Here is a 24,656-nt window from a genome sequence, read left to right on the forward strand (position 1 = left end):
CTTTACAGGTAAAAGAGACCTTAACCCTGATCTGTTTATTTATGACACGCCCCCCAAATCGCAGACAGTGGGGAAACCAAACTGGCGGTGATTTCTTGCTAGAACTTTAAAATAAACAGATTAATAAAACACATGCACTATTACATATACAGAATGTCCCACTGCACCACAACCCCATCCACACCCCTACCAGCATGAGCCATGCCTAAAGACACAGTCTGGCCCTTGGAAAGTTTTCCCTTTGTATGTATAAATGACACTTTCTTAGCCACCATATCATCTCTCTGTGTCGTGGTGATATCTGCTTGCTGTACTAGCAACAGTGTGTTCTTACTCCTGTTAACCCTGAAACCAATGCAGCTATGGGAAAGGGAGCTGAGTTCTATTCTACCTCATGTATTGTCAGAATTGTCAGCTGATTTTCTACCACAGCATCCTGGTGAATGAGAGGGGAAGAGGCAGAAGGAGCCCAGCTTGATTTTCAGATCCCAGGTATGTTTTGCAGGCCTGTTGGGTTAGAAAAGAAAAATAACCTCTTGAACTTTAAACTCAGCCTATTTGATCCGAAATGATGGAGCGACATTAAAATATGAACCCTCACAATAGCTTTTGTAGAGACACTTTTCTGATTACAACCTCACTTTAAGGCACAATATTTTCCCTAACGTACTGCAGTAAAGCAAAGTTACATTGACGGTGTTAAAAACTTGGAATGGTGCATTTGAAATGAAGGAAAATCATCGACTGGGTGGCTGTGGGGAGGCAAGAACTTTTGTCAAGTAACGATCTGAAAGCACAGGATGCAACTAAAGTACTGCAAAGAAACAGGGAGAGCTAGCACAAGTGGAGCAGCTGAGTGGGGAGTATGAACTGATTGGCAGCTTTTCACGTATATAAAAACAGCAGTAACAAAGCTTCCCTCTGTAATACTGTATTTTATACTTGGAACCCAAATGATGAAAACATGTACGGCACTTTGATAAAGTAATGGCCTCTACTGAGCTTGGACATTGCAGCAATGGGTGAGCGATAAATCCCTGAGCTAAAAAAGTGCTAAGTGTAAGGGTAGCCATTGAGGTCATTGGATACTGATCATGTGATGTGGCAGGAGTATCAATCTTTTGTAACCCTGACTCATGACAGGAGGCCAGAAATCAACCCCAATCCAGCAAATTGCATATGTACCGAAGTGCTTTACGAGATCAGGGCTTACAATACCCTATGGTCCCTGTGAACCAGCCACTAGAGGCCCGACAGGCACAGGCAGCAGCGATACTTGCCGAAGGTCACCTAGCAGGCTGATGACAGAGATGGGACTAGAATCCAGGTCTTCTAAGATCCGACAAGATCCAATGTCTGGAATTTGAAGCTAGGCCAAGTCACACAGACATGAGGCACAATTTTTAACAGTGAGGATAATTAACCATTGGAACAATTTACCCAGGGTTGTGGTAGAATCTCCATCCCTGAAGAAGAGCTCTGTGTAAGCGCAAAAGCTTGTCTCTTGCACCAACAGCCATTGGTCTATTCAAAGATACTACCTCGTCCACCTTATCTCCATCACTGGACATTTTAAAATCAAGAGTGGATGTTTTTTGAAATTCAGGGCAAACAGAGGGTCAGACCAGAGAAGGACACTGCGAATTTGTTTCCTTTATCACTAGGTGACTACAGGAGGAGGGAAGATTAGGTGGCTAAGGCACAAGATTGGACTTAAAGCAATATGAGTTTGATTCCTACCTGTGCCCCAGACTGCCTCAGTTCCCCATCTGTAAAATGGGCATCTTTCTTCCACCCATAGTTTGTTGTGTCTATTTAAATTAAAAGCTCTTCAGGGCAGAGACTGTCGCTTACCATGTTCTGAATTTGGGCCACTACCTGCTACTGCAATGCAAACAATAAAGTAGAGCAGGAGCGAGGAGATGCAATCCATACTTAGGAACACTAAGACTAGAGACAGCATGTGGAAAGAGTGGAAGGGAAAGAATAGCACGATGGTTTACCTTTTTGTAAGTTTGCTGGAATAAAGTACCCAGCTGAATCTTGCTGCTTGCTTGATAACTTCAGTCATAATCCCCCGATATTGCTGTTCTGATACATTTATCTTGACTAGGGCTATTGTCCTACCTGTTCACATCTCTAAACAGAAAAATAGTATTTCCCACAACCATTAAGAAGTTTATCCGTATAGTTTAGCATTGGGCTAACGCTGCTCCCACGAAGGTCAATGAAAGCCTTACGATTAGCTTCTGAGGAGCAGAATTAGGCCAGTGCTGAGTGCCTCTGTCAGAGTCTTGATGTGTGTGCCACCAAGGCTGTGATTTTCAAAAGTGACTAGTGATTTGTGGGGAGGAGGGAACTCAACTTTTGAGGGCCAAACGTGAGACAATTTTAAGAGGATGATTTGCAGAGGGTGGGTGCTCAGCATGGTCTAAAAATAACCCCATAAAGTGTCTTCTATCCCCCAAAAGTTGAGGCACCCAGAATCACCCATCATTTCTGCAGCCCTCGGGGATTAATATAATGTAACACGTTTTCTTTATTTACCTTCACGGGATTATTTTTACTACACCTGATTTGGGAGCTGATCCATCCTGCCTCCATGAGATGACTCAGGTTTTGCAGAGCTAGATATTATATCCACCTCAGCTCTTCAATGACATTTAGTCATTTCTGACGTCACCGAGAAGAGGGTACTATGGCTATAATAGTTGAAATCACACAAACCTGACAACATCATAACATTTCTTACTACACTCATCTGAAGAGGGTCCAGCAGAGGGGACAAGCCCCCTGTTTGATCAGCAAGCGACTAGGGACTGAGAATTACCATTTTGAAATCACAGTTATTCTGATTCACCTGGGCAGCAAAAGGGACTGGAGTGGAGCATGTTTTATACTGGCACCTGCTTTTTCTCCTCTGCTACAGTCTCGGTCTTTGTTGGAAGGGCAGGTTGTTGGTATTTTTCCCAGTGCTATATGAACACAGACAGAAGTCAATTGAAGTCAGTGAAATTAAACCGGGGATTAATTTGGTCCCATGGCCCTGCTTCACAGAGATTACAAACCAGATTGAATTGCATTGTCTGTCCAGACACAAAATACACTGGCCGATCAAACCCACTCCTAAAGCAGAGCAGACAGAGTTTCATAGGAAGATTATTTCTGAGAAAGGCTTTGCGGACGAAGGGAGTTTTAAGGAGGGATTTGAATGGAGAAAAGGTGGAGATTGGCACAGGAGAACTAGGAGATTGTTTCAAATCCAAGGGGCAGTCACAAAACCGTACCAGGATATTATCTCCAACAATGCATCCCAATTATAGTTAAGTCCTTGCTGTTGGAAGTGGCTGGGCTGGGTTTGCTGTAGCCTGGCTTGTTAGCAGCAGCCGTGCTTTGTGTTAGGAATACATCACTGGTTAAATGCCGCTTGCTAATTATGTACATCATAACACATTTTCAGAAAGCTGATTAAATGAGGTGCAGGTTACTGCTCTTTGCGTTTTACTGAAATTGTCGTTCGTTAGATTAGTTATTACCACAGGGTCTCAACTGTCTAGTGCCCTGAATGTAAAATGCATGAATGGGACCTGCGCTGGATTTCAGACGGGCTGAGCAGCTGCAGTGCCCATTGACTTAATGGGTTTAGTCCTGCTCACACTTGCAGCAATGCCAGAGCAGAAACAGTAGTGAGGCCCTGAAGACAGCTCTATCTATAATCCCCACCCCAGCTGTGGGCTTCCAAGAAAAGAATAGAAATAAGGGGGAGGAGGGGAGGGGAGGGGAGGTTGACCTCCAGAATCTTCCTGGCAGCAAGAGGAGCCCAACAAATGGCGGGGCAGAGACTTGTCACTTTCTGTTGCTTTTTGTGTTTGAATTTAGTGCATTCCTGTGTTTAGTGCAGTTGGGCGTGATCTCAGACACCGCAGTAAATTCAAACACAAGACAGCAAATAGTGGGAGGGCAGCTAGGGTGACCAGATGTCCCAATTGTATAGGGACAGTCCTGATTTTTGGGTATTTTTCTTATATAGGCTCATATTACCCCTCCACCCCCTGTCCCGATTTTTCACATATGCTGTCTGGTCATCCTAAGGGCAGCACATGTGACAGTTCAAGCTCTGAGGCAGCTGGGCCTATTGGAGAATCCCAATATTAGGGAGAGTTTCCAGTTCCCGTATCTGAGGGAAGGAAAGACCAAGACCACCACATGTGCTGGTCGAGAGGAGCCTCAGCCTGAGCCACCACAGTCTAACCTCCCCTGTTGTCTCCTTTCCCAGGAGGCCCTGGCCATCCCAATCCGACACCAAGATGGAGCCAGTCCCTGAATTCAGGGGATCCCTGAGCCCACATCTGTACTGAACAGCTTTGTTGAAACACACTTCTGACAAAACATAATTTTGAGGAAAAATGGCTTTTAGTCACAAGTGAACTTTTTAAGGAACAAACTTCATTTTCACTGACGTTTTCTAGTTCTTCAGCATCAAAAATCAGAAGCTGCAAATTTACTGAAAACCAAACAATTGTAGTAAAATTTTTCAGCTTCTGGTTTCATGTTGAAAAAGTGGGGAAAAAATGCACAGGCAATTTCAACAAGAATATCAAACAAACAAACAAATAAAAAAGACCGAACAATTTAAAAAAAATGTCCACACAAAAAAACCCACAAAAATTCAGCTGCATTTTTTGATTAGCCATAGTACTGAACCAGGTGTCTCTCTCTCTGTCTCTCAGAGTTCTCTGGCAGCCTACTGTGCATTGGGAGGCTGCGAAATCCAAGAAATACTTGGATTGATTTCCATACAGGCTTAATACAATTTATGGCAGTACTTTTCAGCCGGGCTGCTGACATACGGGGCTATTCCCCATGTTCTCCTTCAGGAGCTAAGCAATTAAACAGACAACCAACAACAGCGGCTAAACAATATGGTGAATCTCCATGTTTCCACCTGCATGAGTATGTCCATTTGTTTTGTGTTTCTGTGCGTGTCCGTCCGTCCGTCCATCCACTAAGTTCCTGTTCAGTGTGCTGATTTCCTCTGGCAGATCTTGTGAAGTCCCAGAAGTTAGTCCACACACTGAAGTGTCTTCATCCTAGTATGATTCCTAGAGATTGCTTCTTTCACAGCTGCAGAATGGGGGCTTGCTGGTGCTTAGCTCTCCAGCCAATGCCCCAAAATTCTCCTTTTAGCAAACACTAGTTCTGTTTACACAAACTGGAGAGGCAGTGTCGTCTGGACTAGAGTGCACTAGACTAGGAAACAAAGGTGCTAGTATTGGCTCTGCCACTGACCGCGAGCAAATCACCACTTCCTATTTCCCGTCCCACTCTTTGTGTCTTGTCTATTTATATTGCAAGCTCTCTGGGGCAGGGACTTTCTCTGACTGTGTGTTTGTACAGCACTAAGCACACTGGAGCCCCACTCTTGGCTGGGGCATCTAGGCCCTTCCATACTGCTAATAATAAAACTAAGTAGGGTCAAAACACATTTCATCCAGAGGCATACACAGACAAAGCTGCCAACCCGCATGTAATCAGTACTGATCATGATGTCACTTACCCAGTACTTCGGGATCAACAGATATTCCCTTGTTTGATGGGAAAGTGTTGCCAGTGTAACTGCATCTCTTGCTTAGTCCGCAGAAGTGCTTGGGTACATATGGGTTGGTTTTCACTAGAGTAATAAAAATACCGTGTACAAAACTGTGATTTATTAATGTATCTGGCATCAATAGAAATATTTTGCTATATACGTTTTATTTAATCTGTCAGTTTAGCTTCAGATCCTAAATTTTGTTCCCACTTTAGTTTAATAGGTAGCAGGCTTTTACATTTGTCAGTTTTGTGTATCATCTGCAGCTCATAACTCTGCCTATCAGATTGCCCTGATTTTAGGTCTAGTAATTCTACTGTAAATGCACTTCAAAGCTAAGTTAGAAAATTAGAAATGGGAGTTTACCACATGTCACTTAGGCCAAGATCCTCAATCCCACTGACTTCAGTTGGAGTTAGGTGCCTAAATACCTTGGAGGATCTGTGGCATAGCCTTGTTGATATATATGCACGTAATTAACTTATGCAGTGTTGTTGCAGCCATGTCAGCCCCAGGATAGTAGAAAGACAAGGTAGGTGATGTAATATTGGACCAACTTCTGTTGGTGAGAGAGACAAGCTTAGGCTATGTCTACACCAGGGGTCTCAAACTGAATTTACCTTAGGGCCAATGCCAGTCCTCAAATCCTCCCAGCTGGCCAATAATGTCACTGAAGATGGTTTTCAGAACAGAATACCTTTATATTGTATTTTTTATTTCGAATGTCTTAGAAATAATAAAACTGTCATACAACTTGATACAAATCTTCACCTGCTAGAGAGTTTTTAGTGTTTGCCAGATCCCTGGCAACGCTTCAGTTCTGTCAGTTTGTTGATGTTTGGCCTCAGTGACTGAGCAGTTGAAACCTTCAGGATTGCAGCCAGGTGTGCGTCAGATAGTTGTGTTCAGTATTTTGACTTGTATTCATTGTGGGGAAAAAGTGATGCTGTCTGCATGGCTAACTCTGCCCAGCAACTAATGATGCTGCCTCCAGCTGACTCTGCCCAGCAACTAATGATGCTTCCTCCATGGCTGACTCTGCCCGGCGACTAGTGGTGGTATCTCTGTCCCTCTCCCCCAGCCAATGGGAGCTGCAGGGGACGGCACCTGCAGCAGACATTGCCGGCAGTGTGTCCGCCTGCGTCTCTCCTCCGCGGGCCACACTGGGGAGGTTCTCAGGCTGCAGATGGCCCACGGGCCAGGACTTTGAGACCCTTGGTCTACACTACAGCTTATGTCGGCATAATTTATATCCTTCCCTGATGTGAATAAACCGCCCCCCTGAGCGACATAAGTTACACCAACATCAGGGCCGGTTCCAGGCACCAGCCCAGCAAGCAGGTGCTTGGGGCAGCATGTCGAGCTCTTTGGTGGCAATTCAGCAGCGGGTCCCTCGGTCCCTCTTGAAGGGAAGGACCTGCCACCGAATTGCCACCGAAGAAGAAAGCAGCGCAGTAGAGCAGGTGCCAATCGCGATTGCAGCTTTTTCTTTTTTTCCCCTTCGCCGCTTGGGGCGGCAAAAACCCTGGAGCCGGCCCTGACCGACATAAGCATTCATGTGCACAGTGCTATATTGGTGGGAGAGCTTCTCCTGCTGACATAGCTTTTGCCATTCACAAAGGTGGGTTTTTTTATGCCAACAGGAGAGCTCTCTCCCCGTCAAAGTCTTTCCCGCTTTCTTTCTCTATTATTGCTTAGTTTGTGACTTGAACCTGCAATGTGCAAAGTGCCCTCGACTCCCTCTCTCTTCTGCAGGAGTTGTAGGTGCTCAATGTCATAGGCGCCAACTTTTCCAGGCACCAGTGGGTGCTCGCCCCTGCCCCGCCCCCTCCCTGCCCCTATTGGATCCCTTCCCCAAATCCTCACCCCAGCCCCACCTCTTCCCCAAGTGTGCTGCGTTTCCCCTCCTCTCCCCTCCCTCCCAGCACCTGCCGCCGCCAATCAGCTGTTTCTCAGTGGGAAGGGATGGGAGGGAGGGGTGAGAAGCACTCAGGGGAGGAGGCAGAGGCGGACGTGAGCTGGGTCAGGGCAGGGAGCTGCCGGTGGGTGCAGAGTACCCACCAATTTTTCCCTGTGGGTGCTACAGCCCCGGAGCACCCCAGAGTTGATACCTATGCTCAGTGTCATGATATATGGAATCACAGTCCACCTGAAATGGGATTTATCAGAGAAAACCACTGCAAGTTACAGACTCAAACAAACAGCTTTCCACGGAGATTGCGTTCCAGTTTTGTCTTCCTTGTTTACCAGGATAAAGGAAGTCTGAGAGCTTGCAGTTGCTTGCACTACCTTGCAGTTCAGGCTACAGTAGCATGTATAGAGGTGCCTGAAGTGCTGTGCCGTAATTCCCCAATGTGGACGTTGAGGGCGCAAACTAAAAGATTCCTACTTTTCATTAAGTGTAGACATGCCCTGAAACTCTAGAAATCACACAGAGACATATAAAGGCTGGATATTGCAAGTAAACATATGAATAAACTCAGTAATTCATGGGATAGGGTCCATAAAGTACAAATGGTCGTATTGCACAATAGCAGATTTGTGATGTATTAGGGAGACACAAGCTAAATCTAAGATCATGAGAGCCACTGAGGTTGCATTAAAAGCACCTAGTACATTTTGCAAGTGAGTTATTATTAAATTGCATCCTGGTGAGGGACTTGTGGTGTGACCTCAATTCAATTAGGTACTTGTGTAATAACAGGAGTGTCAATTTCCTGGGGATGACAGGTCCCTTGTTCTACTCACTGTATGCAAACCATCACTTAGGGCCAAGGTTGACTGGACGGGGAGAGAGGCGCTTTTTCAAATCAGGTTAACCAATATTATTTGAAACACCAAATTATGTCTACACTAGGGCGAGTTCTACATGAAAAAGTTAGGTCGACCCTGATACATTGTTCAGGAACATGAAAATTTCCCAAGCCTGAGTGACGTAGTTAAGCCAACCTAACCACTGGTGTAGACATAGCTAGGTTGATGCAAGAATTCTTCTGTTGAGTTAGCTACTGCCTCTTGGGGAGGCAGGGCCGACTCCAGCTTTTTTGCCACCCCAAGCGGCGAAAAAAAAACGATTGAACTGCCACCGAAGTGCCACCAAAGAGGAAGAGAGGGACTGAAGGACCTGCCGCCGAATTGCTGCCCAAGACCCGGACATGCCGCCCCAATAATGGACGGAGTGCCGCCCCCTTCTATTGGCCACCGCAGGCACCTGCTTCCTTCACTGGTGCCGGCCCTGTGGGGAGGTGAATTCACTACAGTGATGGGAGAACCCCACCTGTCACTGTACTGAGTGTGTCTACATTGAAACACTACAGCTGCGCAGCTGCAGTAGTTTAAGTGCAGACATAGCCTAGTTGTTCAGGGGAGTTTCAAATCACATTAGGTAACTTGGTTTTAAAAAACTCCTTTTTTCCTAGCTTAGACAGATCCCCATAGGGCCAGTCCTGCAAGCCTTGCTCATCTGAATATTCCTTAGCCATGCAGTGAGACTGCTCCTGAGAGCAAGGCATACACATGACAGCAAAGATTGCAAGGTCAGGCTGTTAATCTCTGGGCTTTTATCACAATATATCTCTGTTGTCAGTTTGATGAACACAATATGTTGGGGAAGAGTTAACATGGCTTTTGGAAAGGGAAATCACGCCTCACCAATCTATTAGAATTCTTTGAGGGGGTCTACAAGCATGTGGCCCCAGTTAATATAGTGTACGTGGACTTTCAGACAGCCTTTGACAAGGCGTAGTGAGGCAGAGAGTGGTCTCCCTCCAGAACGGAGGAATTTAACTCCCCCTCGTGGGTGCAGCTAGCCCCGCCCTTCCCCCCTCACAGGAAGTGCAGGGGTGGGGCAGGAAGTATAAGAGCAGGGCTCTGCAGCTCAGTTGTGGCCAGACCAGGGAAGGAGGCAGATGTCGCTCCCAGAACTCTGAGCCCTCAGTGGAGTCCAGGACTGGTCGCAGGGAGGAAGGGCAACCCAGTGACCTTGTGTTCAGAAGACCCCCGGGGAGAGACTAAAGGAAGGGCTGCCCAATCGCAAGCCTGAGAGCCAGATCCCAGCAGTGACGGAGTGGCGCCAGCGGGAACTGGTAAGGAAGTAGCCCAGGGAAACAAGACGTTGGTCCGGTTGTGTTGCCAGGATACAAGGCAGCAACCACGTGTTTCCCTGCTGACCCCGTGGTTGGATCATCCGTGACTACTAGGGCCCTGGGCTGGGACCCAGTGAAGCAGGGTGGGCCCGGTACCCCTAATCCCAGCTCGTATGCAGGGCTGGATGCACCAGAGCCATAGGCTGTTGCCGTTTACCCCAGCCAGGAGGCTGAGGACCATAAACTGTTTACATGCTTAGCCCATGCCCACTGTTCTTTGCCCCAGCAAGGAGGCTGCAGCTACCAGCTAACCAGGGGTGTACTGAACCCTCCTGGTGGAGACCTGCACTGCTCTTTGGCTGACTTGCACAGTCTCAGCTCAGACCCCTCCCCCCTGACAAACTTCCCGTGGGCGTGCCGACTTCCAGATGCCTCCGGAAAGGGGGCGCCCTGACCCAAGAGGGAGGAACGTTACACCAGATCCCACACCGAAGGCTCTTAAGCAAAGTGAGCTGTCATGGGATAAGAAGGAAGATCCTCTCATGGATCAGTAACTGATTAAAAGACAGGAAACAAAGAGTAGGAATAAATGGTCCGTTTATTCACAATGGAAAGAGTTAAATAGTAGCACCCCCCAAAGATCTGTACTGGGTCCAATGCCATTCAATAGATTCATAAATGATCCAGAAAAGAGGGTAAACAGTGAGGTGGCAAAGTTTACAGAAGGTACAAAGATAGTTAAGTCCAAAGCAGACTGAAGAGTTAAAGGGATCTCACAAAACTGGGTGACAGGGCCACAAAATGGCAGATGAAATTCAATGCTGGTAAGTGCAAAGTAACCCACCTTGGAAAACATACTCCCAACTAATACACACAAATGATGGGGTCTAAATGAGCTGTTGCCACTCAAGAAAAAGATCTTGGAATCATTGTGGATAATTCTCTGAAAACAGCCACTCAAAATGCCACAGCAAATCCAGATTCCCTAACAGAATGTTGGCAACCCGTTAAGAAAGGACTAGATAATAAGACAGAAAATATAATAATGCTACAATATCAAACCATGGTACATCCACAACTAACCAAATATACAACCAAAAAGAGAAAAACCACGCTACCATATCGACTTTATTTCTTTTGATTTATCATGACATTAAAAAGGCTCCCACCTGCTAGTCTGGGCACTTTTACATTATTTGAAAAAACAACCCAACTAATGCAAACCCAGCAGCAGATCCCCGAGCTGTAATGCAATGCAATAGAGGGGACTTTCCCCACCAAAACTCTTGCCCTCGCTGAACAAGTAGCTTATAAATCCTTACCGCATGCCCTGAAGTTCAGTAGTCCTGGACTATTTCAAACCAAAGGCAGAGGCTTGTTCCAATGCTCCACCATACACACAGCAATTCCACATGCAACCACTTCTGGGGTGGAGGCTGAAGATCAACTCAGTGCCACATATCAACAGGGAAATCTGGGCCACTCATGCTGGGGTAACCCCTGATCATAACACCACGTCAGAACAGACAGAAGCGCTGCTTCTAATGAAATCTCATTAGATAGCCCCCAAACAATCTGCATGGGACCCAAGTTTTCTGCCTTGGAAGTATAAAGGGCTGATGGGATGGCAGCAGCAGGGGCAGCTTTCCACATACAACCCAACCCATGTGCCTCAACCCTAGAGCTGAGTAAATTTTTGTCAGCAAACAGTAAATGATTTGTAAATGCAGGTTGAATTTGGCAAATAATACTGGCCGAAAAAAAAGCCCTAGGAAATGTTAAAATATTTTGGTTCAAACGGACATTCAGAACGGTTCCTTCAACAGAAATGAAATGGTTTTGGTGTTTTATTTTGGCAAGGAAAAAACCCATCAGTTTCGGTTCAAAACGAAGCTCATTTTGTTTCGGATTTTTTGGTTCAGTCACTGAACTGAATCAATTATTTACTCAGCTCTAGGCCACCCTGACTGAGACGGGCCAGCCCTAGGGGTGAGCTCAACAGCCAGAGCCTGTTCAGACCTTCACTTCTCTGCAGAGCCTGCCAACAAGGGGAAATGGAGTGTTGCCTTGCTGCTGCTGGCAGTGGTGTTTGTGTTGCGGAGACCTCTCAGGAGCTGGATTCAGATCATCTTGCTTCATGCGTGCCATCAAACACCCCCACCGAGTAACGGTGTTTCATCGCCGCCTTCCTGGGCTGGATTTGAACGTGCAACTTGGAAGAGAAAGGTTCAGCAATGAGCTGCGCACTGGGCAGCCATGGAGAAAAGATGACAAGAGGTGGAAATGGTAGGAAAGAGTTGGAGAAGGAGCTTTCTCTGATCGAACAGACCTGCTCACCCATGAATGTTTCATGGGAACAACCAACAGAGAGCAATAAACACAGACAACAGCTCCTAGAGCTTTTGCTGTTAGACACGAAGGGGAAAGTTTTCTTGTTAGATGCACGTGGCAGATCTTGATTCTGATAATCCATCTTCTTTAAATGTGTGAACTTCTCCCAGGACCTGCCGTGCCAATGTGAGGGGAGGATTTTTTGTAGTTTTAAAGCTACAAGGGTCATTGTGATCATCTAGTCTGACTTCCTGTATAGCACAGGTCAGAGACCCTCACCCAGTTACTTCTACATTGCGCCCATAATCATTTTGTCTTCCCTAAATTTATTTTCCTTCCACTTGCTTAAAGAACAAGAAGATGCAAAATGAGGCTCTGGCAAACCCTAAGGGTCAATCCTGCTTTTCCAGATGTGAACATTCAAATGAATCTGTTTCAATTTGCTTTGGAGAAACAGGGACAGATCCTGAACCGGTGCCAATTGGCATCGCTCTACCAAAATCCATGAATGGAGCAATGCCAATTTACACCACCTGAGGATCCTGTCCAAAAGGAGCATCTGAGTTCTGGATAAGGGTCTGGGAGCGGAATTTAATCTTTCCCATGTCACAGCTCGTTGAAGAAAACCTCAATAGCACAGTTCTGATAATGAGCTTACATCTACTATTCCTGGTGGATTAGCCTTTTTATTTTAACTGCTGAAGATGACTGCATTTCCTTCCATCTGTCTCACACGGCATTAGTGAGTGGAACACAGAGGGAAGATACCAGATAAGTGGGAAAACAGCTTCTGAGCCCCCTAGCAGGAGAGACACAGACCTTTCAAATGCCTTTCTATATTTATAGCGTTAGATAAAAGAATTGGGTGGGGGGCGGGGGAAGGGCTCGAGAAAGAAATAGAGCCCTGAGAGCCAATGGCATTTGCATTGTATTAGTTAGCAACACACTCTGTGGCATCTGCCTGGAAGCACTCTCTTTTGTTGTCTGATTGGATAAGCAACTGCACAGCTAGTGAACGAGAGCTGCTGGCTGGAAACTAGAATTTTACATAAGATTTTTCATGTTTTCTGATTAATCAGAGTCCCTAGCTGGGATGGGGTCTTTCAAAACGAAGGCAAAAGGCTAAAGGAGCAATGCTTTAAAAAAAAAAAGAATTATGCTTCATAATTCCTTATAGTTATAGAGAAGTTTTCATCCAGACATGTCTCCCAAATTATGGGCAAACTGCATATCTGAGGATCATTCATGCACCACTGAAATGCAGGTACTTCTGGTGTGGAATACAACCATTCTGCCCCGGTAACGGAGGTTTGCAAGAGCGGAAGTGCATTTGAGACTTTAGGGTGAATGTAAAGAGGCAGAATGTCCATGCTGGACGTTAGCCAGGATACTAGGGCTAATGGTCTTTCCCTTTGTGAGAAGCACCACAAGATACTTAATGAGCATGAAGGGGCAGGACCTCAAGTTTGCTCTTATCTGTCCCTAATGCTATGGCAGGGCACTGGGGTCAGTACAGACTCCTAGAGAAGAGCAATACTCCTGCCTCGCCAGCACTTCCTAAAGTCTCTGGATTTCCCTCCCAGCCACGTACTGCCTCCTGCCATCCCAGCTCACTTGCCAGATGGGATGGGAACACAACCGAGCTGCGGGCTCTTCAGGGGCTGCGCTAACTTACGACGACATGGGACTTCTGTGCACCTCAGAATAGCTGGAGGGCTGAGTACCCTTTAAATCTACTCACTTCCACCTCCAGACATGTACCCAGCAGGCCCCTTTGCCAAGGACTGTGAGGTGGGGGAAGGGGGCCTTACACTGCGCCTGCATTGGGGGACCTCCTCAGGGGCTGTGCCAGCCCCTTTAAGCCCAGATTCCCAAACGCCGTATCCCAGGACCAGCCCTCTGGAGTGTTAGAAAACTGGCATCTCTCTGGAACATTCTCCTTACTGCAAGGTAGAATGATTCTACGAGAGGGTGTGTGTGAGAGAGCGACTGTGTTTAAAAAATGGCGTCTTGTCTTAAATCTTTAATTCTTGCTGATCGTGCCTCTAATCAAGGCAAGTTTAAATGCTCGCGCATGCTGTGGCCTTGATAATTTAAAACAAAGATGCTGAGCTGACTTGACGTTTAACAGAAAAACCAATTAGAAAATATTTTTTGTCAAAAAAAAAAAGTGAGAAAAAAAATATGTCCAGGGTAAATATCATCCTGAGCAGGTTGTATTTCATTTTCCTTACAAAAACTGATTAGAAAATGGCCCAACCCATCCTCTCTTGCGAGTGGGGAAGTCTGTCTCCCCACACAGGCATCTGTGGAGCTGTGCCAAAAAAAATAAAAACCTGACACTGAATTAATAGCACACCTGGGCAGCCCGAGGAATACAGACAAAACCATGGGCTTGGAATCAGATGGGACTTTTCCCAATGATTTCTTGTTTCTGTTTCATGTATTGAAATGTTCACAGAGGATGAGTAATGCTCATAAAGCAGCCTCCCTCCTCAGGCAGCAAGAGGGAATGAATAGACTCTCACCACAAAGTACACAGCACGCTGTTGGAGTCTGTGCTGGCTTCATTCTTGTCTCTGCTAGTAGTTTAAATTAACCCAAGTGGTTCTCCCAGCACAAAGACAGCTATTGCTCTGGGACCAACCACTGGGATCTTTGGTACTGCACTTCAAAAGCTGTGAAACAAATAGGAAAGCTGCTGGGTAGCAGACCTGACTATGAAGGGGATGCACAGACAATTTTAAAGGGAAAGCTGGATGCAGGGCTAAGAGGAGGCATGGTGGGAGGCGGGGAGGTGGAAATGGGGCAGAGAGGAGATAAGCAGCTAGGAAGAACAAGACGGCATGTAGCAATATAGGCCAAGGCTCTAGGAATCAGAAGACCTAGGTTCTAATCCCAGCTGCCTTGCTGTGGGACTGCTCCTACTCCCATTGACTCCAGTGGTGCAGGAACAGCCTTTGGCTAAGTCACTAAAGCTCACAGAGGCTCCATCTTTCAAAGAAGGGCTGTGGCACAGCTAGGATCAGAACTCAGGAGTTCCTTGCCCCCAGGTTTCATTCAGCTCATCCCACTAGGCCAGGCTGTCTCTCCCCCTGCTTCCACTACAGGTTGCAATTCAAGCAGGAGCATGGTGGCTACATGAGCAGTGCAGGGCACTCACACTATCAGCCTGTGGATCATACAAATCCCACAAAAGAGATCACAGCTTAACGACAGGCCCAGGAGCCCATAGACAATGACACCAAAATGAAGTGTCAAACCTTCTGAAGGCTCTGGCTTTGCTGGAGGAGGCACAGATGAAGGTCAGAGCAGCTGGTTTCAGATAAACTGCTCCCGACTAGCATTAGAGGAGAGGTTTCTCCCTTTTGGAAAACACTGCCCATGCCCATCCCTAAAACCCCCTTTGTCCAGGCTTATCTCAAACATAGCAACGAAAACACTCTGCTTTAGCAAAAGAGGGCGAGAAACTTTGCACACGTCCGATTTGGTTGGAAGAATTTAATGATTATTCCTTCAGGGCCCTAGGGGCGGGTGCATGATGTTTTCAGAGGGGAGACAAGGTCACTGCCTGGAACAGCTCATAATCTAAAGCCCTGATCCAGCAAAGTATTAAGCACGTGCTTAGCACATGTGTAGTCTTACTGAAGTTACCAGGAATTGAGCACGTAGTTGGTTGGCTTGGGGCCATAGGCCCCACTCCCATAAATAACTTCATGTGGGCGCAAGGGTTCTCCTTGTGCAGAACCAGCTGCAGAATTGGGGCCCAAGTTACTATGGACCAAAAAGAGGGTGGGGCTACTGGGGAAATTCGGCAGGGATTAAAAAAAAAGCAGAAAGCTGTTAAACCATAATTATGGAGGGGCTAGCATCCCTCCATGATATATAGGAGCAGCCATGCTTATGATCTTTAACAATTCAGTTTAATTGGTATTTAGCTAGTAATATAAACTGGTGCTTCACTCTTTGCAGCTGAATGTGGGGATGAGTTTATTGCCTTTAATTTCATCTCCATTCAGCAAGGGGGAGAGCGTCTGTCATCCTGGAGCTGCACTCCGCTATCATCATGATGGACGGCTGCAGAGCCACAAAGAAATTACATTTCCACACGCTCACGGAAGCTGCATTATGGGGGGCGGCGGGGAGCACCAGCGGCAGGTTTTGTTGCAAGGCAAGACAGTAACTCTTCAAAACAAGCTCAATAGCCCTTTATAATGAAAACAAAACAGCACCCCCAACTTGCCATAAAACTGTTTGTGACCTTGAAATACTGAACCTGGCCTGGACTGCAGCATCGTTAATATCAGATAACAAGCGACACAAGAGGGCCTGGGGGTCGGGGGTGCGCTGGCGGCAGCTTTTGGGCACCACTGCGGTGCAAATTCATGAACACCTGGCGTGGTGGCCGGAATTTGACCTGGCAGAAAAGCACTAAGAGAGCTGACTTTGCATCAGGTGGACAAGGCTCTCCTCCCATGAGACGCCATGGCCCTGTAAGTGATGCCTCATGGTCTCGCCGCTAACCGAGTCGTGTGGTGCATCATGGGAGCCACATGACTGCACTGCATCATGGGAAATGTAATGCGACCTGGCACAATAGGTGGGAATTTCTGCAGTGCTCGCTATTAGCCTCACCCAGCTCCCATTGGAGTCAATAGGCACTTTCCCATGGACATCAGTGGGAGCAGAGTCAGGGCAGCAGTGCTCAGCACTAAGGAAAAACCTGGCCCATTGCTCTTTTTCCACACAGGCCACTTACCCCAACAACTATTCCTCTGAGCCCAGAGCCTCTCGGGCCGTACCCCTGGCTCGAGAGCTCTTTTGTCTTTAAAATGTGGTCACGCCCTGGAAAGTGGCTCATTAAGAATGTACTGTTGGGGTTGGGGTGGAGGGAGGGTGCCATGCTTCTTGCCCGTCAACGCTCTCCAGACCAAATGTGCTGTATCCATAAGTTGTTTTTTCCCTACCTCTCAGCCCTGTGAATGGTGAGAGACAAGCTCCATTCTTTCCTCCTCCCCTGGTGTTCAGATACTGCCCTCAGTGACACCAGGCTGTGCAACCCCCACTGCCCCGTGGGGTTGCACAGGTCTGTGACCCAAGGAGTCTCTCAGTGCAAACTGGCAGAGGGCACACCACACCGTAACACACATCAGGCCTGACACACTCATTGCCCCAACATATTGTTGTCATAGAACCATAGGGTTAGAAAGGACTGCAAGGGCCATCTAATCTAACCCCCACCAAGATGCAGGATTTGTTGTGTCTAACCCATCCAAGACAGGTAGGTATCCAACCTCCTTTTGATAACCTCCAGTGGAGCTTCCACAACCTCCCCAGGTATCTGTTCCATTGTCCTAGTGTTCTTACAGTTAGGAAATTTTTCCTGAGATTTAATCTAAATCTGCTATGCTATAGTTTGAACCCATTGCCTCTTGCCCTGCCCTCTGCGGCAAGAGAGAACAGCTTTTCTCCATCTTTTCTATGGCAGCCTTTGAAGTATTTGAAGACTACTGTCATGTCACCCCTTAATCTCCTCTTTTCCAAATTAAACATACCCAGTTCCTCCAGCCTTTTCAGTCATAATCTGTATCTAAAAGATGTCATGTCAGGTATCATATGCAAACCAGTAACACACAGGTCATTCATGTTATTCTGTGATGTATGTAGAACAGTGTATAAAGAATTATAGATGTGGGCTGGAAATATGCTTTTAAAAGGTGTTTTGCAAGCAGGACATAAACCCAGCCTGTCCTAGACAAAGGAATGTTGTTCCTCCCGTTTTCCTGTGTCTCCAATGTAAACTGAGCCAGGTAACAACTCAGAGGACAATGAAAAGTACATTTACATAGAAGGTAAACAAAGCCATCAAGCTAAATGAATGGGGTGGAAGAGCGCTTAATGATCGTGATGGGAGATGGAACATCCACTCCCCCAGGAAGTCTTTCTGGCTCTTGAAACAGAGACAATAGACTTTGGGAAGTATAAGCAGAAACAGAAAGCCATTTTGATACCTATCCCCTATGGGGACAAAGAGGAAGCAATACTCTTTGAACTCATGAAAAGGAGATCTGCTTGGCCTGAAAGCCAAAAGTACTGACTGTACTGTAGGTGGGAAACCTACCTAGACAAAGATTGTAACTTGTTGAAATTAAGTTTTAGTCTATAGAAAGCATGTTGTGTTTTGATTTACTTGTAACTATATTGGTGTCTTCTGTTCTTACTTATCACTTAAATAGCTGTTCTTTGTTGTTAAGCTTATTCTTGTTTTATGACAAAACCATATCAGTTCTATGAATTAACCTGAAGGGTGAAGTCCTCAGCTGAACCAACAGGGTGGTGTGTGCTCTCTCTCTTTGGAGGCAGCAAACTTAACTTCTGCAAGGATCCAGTGAGAGGGACTGGACACTGCAGAGGAAGACTATTTTAGGGAGACCCAGGACCAGAAAGGCCAGTGGTGTCAACCTGCCAGGAGTAAACCACGCTGGCGGAAGCCAGGATGAGCCCACTGTGCCGTGATCAGGCTGCTGGCGTCAGGGCTCTGAGCCAATGTTGCACAGCACAGGAGCAGCCAGAGTTACAGGCAGGCGGTGACAAAACCCTTTACTGGTCTGGGTGGAACTCCGAAGTGTCATGAGGCATCACTGATTAGGACTTAGTAAATGTTTCTATTGGTGATGCATAATGAGACATAGCCCCCAGCTCCCTCTCCTTTAGCTGGGTTGGCTCTGCCAAGCTAACAGGAGTGAAAGCAGTAAAAACACACATTGGCCACTAAAGTCAGTGGCTGTGACTTTGTTACACACAGGAGGGCAGAGCTGTGGAGAAAAGGGCATGTCTCTTCCTTCACTTTTAAAGCAGAAAAGCACTCAGAGAGGTGACTTTGCATTAGGTGGACAAGGCTCTCTTCCCATGAGGTACCATGGCTCTGTAAGTGATGCCTCAAGGTCTCCCCTCTAAATAAGCCATGTGGTGCATCATGGGAGTCACATGACTGCAGTGCATAATGGGAAATGTAGTCAGGCCAAGGAGTCCAACCCATAGTGAAGAATAAGGGCATGAAGTATCCAAATGACAACTCCTATGAGACACGGTAGCATCCTAGGCAGATGCAGTTTAACGTCAAATTGACTCAAACTGAAACATTTAGATTTGGTTCAACACACCAAAATGAACCGCTGATTCAGGAATGTCAAAAATTCATTTCACTTGAAAATATCTCAGTGAAATGTTCTAATATTTCTGAATTGAAATTTTGCAGAACACTTCATTCTCCAAAAAAAGGTTGACATTTCAACTTTTAATCTCAGTGCAGCTTTTCACTCAGTTCTACCACAAAATGGATCTTGGACAGACCCGGGGGGATCCACTAAGCAATGCAAGATGCTCCTTCCCACGCTGCCTCTACGGCTCTCCCAGCCCCAATGCCTCAGGAGCGGGGCATACAAACCTATGTCCCTCGTGCTGGCACTAGACCAATCAGCCAACTAGAATTTGTTTGTCTTGCAGCTGTGCCCAGGAACAATTGTTTGCTCCCACCCAGACCTGCCCTTGATCAGCTAATCAGCATTTAACCCCACCCCCACTTCATGCTCAGATCCTAATCCCAGCCCTGCTCCCAGGAAGCCTGTCATAGGTTTATTCCCCACTTTGAACTTTAGCGTCCACAAGATGGGGACCTGCATGGACTCCTCTAAACTTAAATCTGGTTATGCTGCCACCAGCTAGAAATTCCAGTGTCTAGCACACTCCCTGTTCCCCCAAAACTTTCCCTGGGAAACACAGATCCAAACTCCTTGGATCTTAACACAAAGGGAAATAGCCGATTCCCCCACGTCCCCCTCCCTTAGCCATCGGGAGAGATCACCTTGATTCAAACTCCTTGAATCAAACAAAGAGGGATTCACCTTCCCCCCTCCTCTTCCCCTGAGATTCCAAACAAGGGAAGAAATCAATCAGGTTCTAAAAAGAAAAGATTTTAGTAAAAGAAAGAAAGAAAGTAACACTATCTCTGTAACACCAGGATGAAAAAATATACAGGGTCTAGCTATAAACCTAGAGGAACTTCCCCCTCTTTTCTCAGAATAATCAAAAGTAACAGCAAACAGAAATAAAGATATTTCTCCAGAAAACACACATTTGCAAATACAGAAATTAATTATAAGACTAATCTGCCTTTCTAATACTCACTATACTGAATAGAAGAAAATACTTCAGGAAGCTGGGAGAGCCTGGATATATGTCTGGCCCCTCCTAGATTCAAAGAGAGAGAGCCCCCAAAACAAAGAACACAAACAAAGACTTCCCTCCACAGAGATTTGAAATTATCTTGTCCCTTGATTGGTCCTCTGGTCAGGTGTCCGTCAGGTTACTGAGTTTGTTAACCCTTTACAGGTAAAAGAGACCTTAACCCTTAACTATCTGTTTATGACAAAGCCCATGAAAGAGGTAGCTTGAGCAATCAAACGCTCACCCAGGGAAGGAACGGAGACTGGCTTCTGCTTAACATCCTGGTTGGTTCCCTGGGGTTCTGTAGTACGGTGGTTCTCAACCAGGGATCCAGGGTCCCCTCTGGGGCCACGGGTAGGTTTCAGGAGGTCTGCCAAGCATGCCCGGCATTAGACTCGCTAGGGCCCAGGGCAGAAAGCCAAAATCCCGCCGCGCAGGACTGCAACCCGGGGCCCCAAGCCCCATCATCCGGGACTGAAGCCCACGTTTGAGCAACTTAGCTTCACGGTGCCTCCTGGGGGGGGAGGCCCCAGGCAATGCCCTGCTTGCCCTTAATGCTGGCCCTGGCTTTTATATGCAGAAAACCAGTTGTTGCGGCTCGGCAGGGCTGTGGAGCTTTCCTAGCATGTTGGGGCTCAGAAAGAAAAAGTTTGCGAACGCCTGCTGTAGGACACGGCCCTTGCGAAAAGAGCTTTTCAGACCCATTAAACTCCTCAGCTTCACTTCGGCATCTAATCAGCCTTAGCAGCTGTTTATTGCCGCACGCACTGCGAAGCAAGAGAGATCATCCTGCAATTACCGCTGAGCTTTTTTTTTTCCTCAGCAGTTTCTGATTTGTGCTTTCAACAGTCATTCAGGGGAACGAAGGTGATGGGTAAGGGAGGCATTGGAGCCAGATCTATAGTCTATCTCCCTCCTAGTACACTTCCCAGCAGAGGATCCCAAAGCGCTTGGCGAACATCAGGGTGAAATTCACCCTGTACAGAGGGGCCAGCACAAGGCGAGACACCACATAAGCCCTCAGGGATGAATTAGGTGGGACTTGAGTGGTGCATAGATATTGTGCTGGTCCCCTGCATAGGGACACCGTCCTGAATAACAGCCTGCCCCTCTTCTGAGCTGGGTAATTATTATCCCCATTGTGACGTAGAATGACTTACTTGGCTCCACATACAAGTCGGTGACAGAGGCAGGAATAGAATCAATATCTAACTCCAAGTCCTGAGCATTAAATAGCAGGTAACCTAACCACTAGACCATGCGTTGCCATATTCCCTGTATCATTCTGTGACTGTTCTCTCTTTCAGCCCAGTAACTGAAGGGTTAATCATTTCACATTGGATGCACAGGAGCTGTGCCAGAATCCACTGGAGCTACGGGGTTCTAAGTGTAAGAGGTGATACTTCGTTGTGACGATTGTTCTACTTTGCACCTGTGTTTTTGATTAATTAGTTAAAAAACAACAACAACAACCCTCAAGCCGGCTGATCTAATCAGGTTCGAAAGGCTGTTCTCTTACCAGCTTCCAGACAGCTCAATCTTCAAATTCCTTGGAGTCTTTTCTGCTTCTTCAACAACATATACGCATTTTTCTAAGGAAATCCAAGTGAGATCCTTGGATGTGCAATACACAGTTGTTTGATGGCACTCTGCAAAAGGAAAACAGTCGATCCATAATTATGGACATTTGGAGAGAGAGGCATGTCTGTGTTTGCTAACCTCATTCGCTAACATGCTTCAGGGGTTATGCAAGGAAACTGTAGATAAATACATTGAAACAGATGAAAGATGTATACAGAGTTAATGGCCTACAGTAGTCTGACCTCTATTTACAGCATAATGATGACAATGTGATTCCACTTTAAAACCTCAGATTTGTGCCTAGAGGGAGCTTTATTAGAAACTGCTTGGGCTTAGCTAGAGCAACTGGACTGGGAGAGGGAAGACCTGAGTACTATGCCTGGAACTACTACAGACCTGCGTGTGACCACATGCAAATCCCTTCTCCTCTCTGTGCCTCTGTTTAATCTTCACCCTTTGCCTGTCTTGTCTGATGAGATGGTGAGGACTTTGGGGTAGGGGCTGTGTCTTTCCAGTGCCCGCACGATGGGGCACTGATCTTGGCTGGGACTCCTAGGTGATTCTGCAATACAAGTAGTAAATAACAACAGACTCTTTCACCCATGGATTTCAAAGTGCTTTACAACCATTGACTAAATAACCCGGAGTGTAAATATCCTGGTTCTACAGATGGGCAAACTGAGGCAAAGAATTCATGGGACTTATCCCAGGCAACACAGTGACCCAGTGCAAGAGGTAGGAATAGAACCCAGAGTCCTGACTCATAATCATGTCCTTCAACAAAAAGCCTGCATGCATAATGCCCACTAACCCACAAAGTGTCTATTCCCTAACAGAAGTAGTATGCCAGTGCACAAATCAATGGGGTTATTATGGTGCCTAGATTTCCATCTTGCTGTCTTTTCCCCCTCCAGGCGTAGCTACGTCAGTGTGTCAGAATGCTCTCCGTGCTGGGGGCTGTGTGTGATGATTAGAGCTATTGATGTAGAAGGGCCTTCTATGATGTAATTAACACTACAGAGTCATCCATCTCACTTTGCCTCCACAGTTGCCATAGCTACTTGCAGTCAACAGGATGCCTTGATGTATTGCTGCTGTGTTAAACTGATTACTCTGTAAGTGTACAAAATAATTGCTTTCCCCGAACCATATTACGGGACACACAAACTAAATTACAATAAATAAATAAATCCAACCAGTAGCCAAGGCTGTCATCCCATCAGAGCAGTTCAAACGGGCCAGAGCATTAAGAGGAAGCTGGGGAGACGACCCTGAATGTCTGTTTGTGCCTCCCCCAGAATGGGACCCGAACAGAGTTTGATAGCCATGGAGACCCCTCTGGAGTGGGTTATTTTGGGGACATTAATACCAGTGTTCCCAGGAAGGCAGGACACCAGTACAGCAAGACAGAACCCTCTGGATTGCCACAAAGAGCCCAGCCATTTCATGGTTACTTATACGGCTCCCATCACTGCCGTACTGGAGAACTGATGAGCTAAGCCCCTGAGGCTGAGATGCTTGTTCTAACATGGGAGCTGGGACCCTTGACTCCTACCTTCAGTGGAGCTACTCTGGATTTTCATTGGTGTAGCCAAGAACAGGGTGTAGGCCTGTGATATTAAAGCTCACGGTACCCTGAGAACTTTATTGAAGGCTGTTTTAATTTCCATGGGCAAGAACTGGATGGATTGAGAGGCAAGCTTGCTTCAAGGCACTCCAACTGTTAATTGATTGCAGTGCTGAGATTTGTAAATACACCTCTTCTGAGCGTTGCAGTGAGGTCCCTGGTATCTCTATTCTCTCACCCCAGCTTTCGGCGAGAGTGTGGGACACACTTAGGCCTGGCGTTTAAACCGGTTTAAACACTACGTGTTTAAACTGGTTTTAGGAGCGTTAAACCGATTTAACGCCACACCCGTCCACACTAAGAGGCCCTTTATATCGATATAAAGGGCTCTTTAAACCGGTTTCTGTACTCCTCCCCAAAGAGAGGAGTAGCGCTAATATCGGTATTACCATATCGGATTAGGTTTAGTGTGGCTGCAAATCGATGGTATTGGCTTCCGGGTGGTATCCCACAGTGCACCACTGACCGCTCTGGACAGCAATCAGAACTCAGATGCAGTGGCCAGGTAGACAGGAAAAGCCCCGCGAACTTTTGAATATCATTTCCTGTTTGCCCAGCGTGGAGCTCCAATCAGCACGGGTGGCGATGCAGTCCCAAATCCAAAAAGAGCTCCAGCATGGACCGTACGGATGTGATCGCTGTATGGGCAGACAAATCTGTTCTATCAGAGCTCCGTTACAGATGACGAAATTCCAAAGCATTTTAAAAAAAAATCTCCAGACAGACGCCAAAGCTGGGACTCAGCACACTGCTGTGTGACAAGCGTGACGGAAAGCCAAAGAATCAAATGGACGCTCATGGAGGGAGGGAGGGGGGACTGAGGACTCAAGCTATCCCACAGTTCCTGCAGTCTCCGAAAAGCATTTGCATTCTTGGCTGAGCTCCCAATACCTGTAGGGTCAAACATATTGTCCGTGGTGGTTCAGGGCATAGCTCGTCAATGTACCCCCCCATTCCCCCCCCAGAAGGAAAAGGGAAAAAAATAGTCTCTTGACTCTTTTAAATGTCACCCTATGTCTACTGAATGCTGCTGGTAGACGCGATGCTGCGGCACTGAACTGTAGCATCCTCGCCCCCCCTCCTTGGTGGCTGATGGTACAATATGACTGATATCTGTCGTCATCATCAGTCTTGTGGCAGATGGTATAGTGCAGAAGGACTGGTATCCGTCCTCATCATCAGCCCATGAGTGCTACTATTTCCCAGTAGATGGTAC

The 24,656-nt window shown here is 46.6% G+C and overlaps 1 long non-coding RNA gene across 3 annotated transcripts; it reads right to left on the reverse strand.

The window, feature by feature from the left end:
* Window positions 1–401: 401 nt before the first annotated feature.
* LOC120394544 lies at window positions 402–22,772 on the reverse strand. Of its 3 annotated transcripts, none has more exons than XR_005592334.1 (5): window positions 22,625–22,772; window positions 22,210–22,375; window positions 21,752–21,881; window positions 5,558–5,671; window positions 402–507 (listed from the first exon to the last, which is right to left on the reverse strand). It is a non-coding gene; the product is annotated as an uncharacterized LOC120394544 (long non-coding RNA). The 3 variants fall into 3 exon arrangements; XR_005592335.1 differs by lacking the exon at window positions 402–507 and adding an exon at window positions 4,470–4,504; XR_005592333.1 differs by lacking the exon at window positions 402–507 and adding an exon at window positions 4,666–5,250.
* Between the last annotated feature and the right edge of the window lie 1,884 nt (window positions 22,773–24,656).

The sequence above is a fragment of the Mauremys reevesii genome, unplaced genomic scaffold, assembly GCF_016161935.1.
Source record: "Mauremys reevesii isolate NIE-2019 unplaced genomic scaffold, ASM1616193v1 Contig64, whole genome shotgun sequence".
NCBI classification, from domain to species: Eukaryota; Metazoa; Chordata; order Testudines; family Geoemydidae; genus Mauremys; species Mauremys reevesii.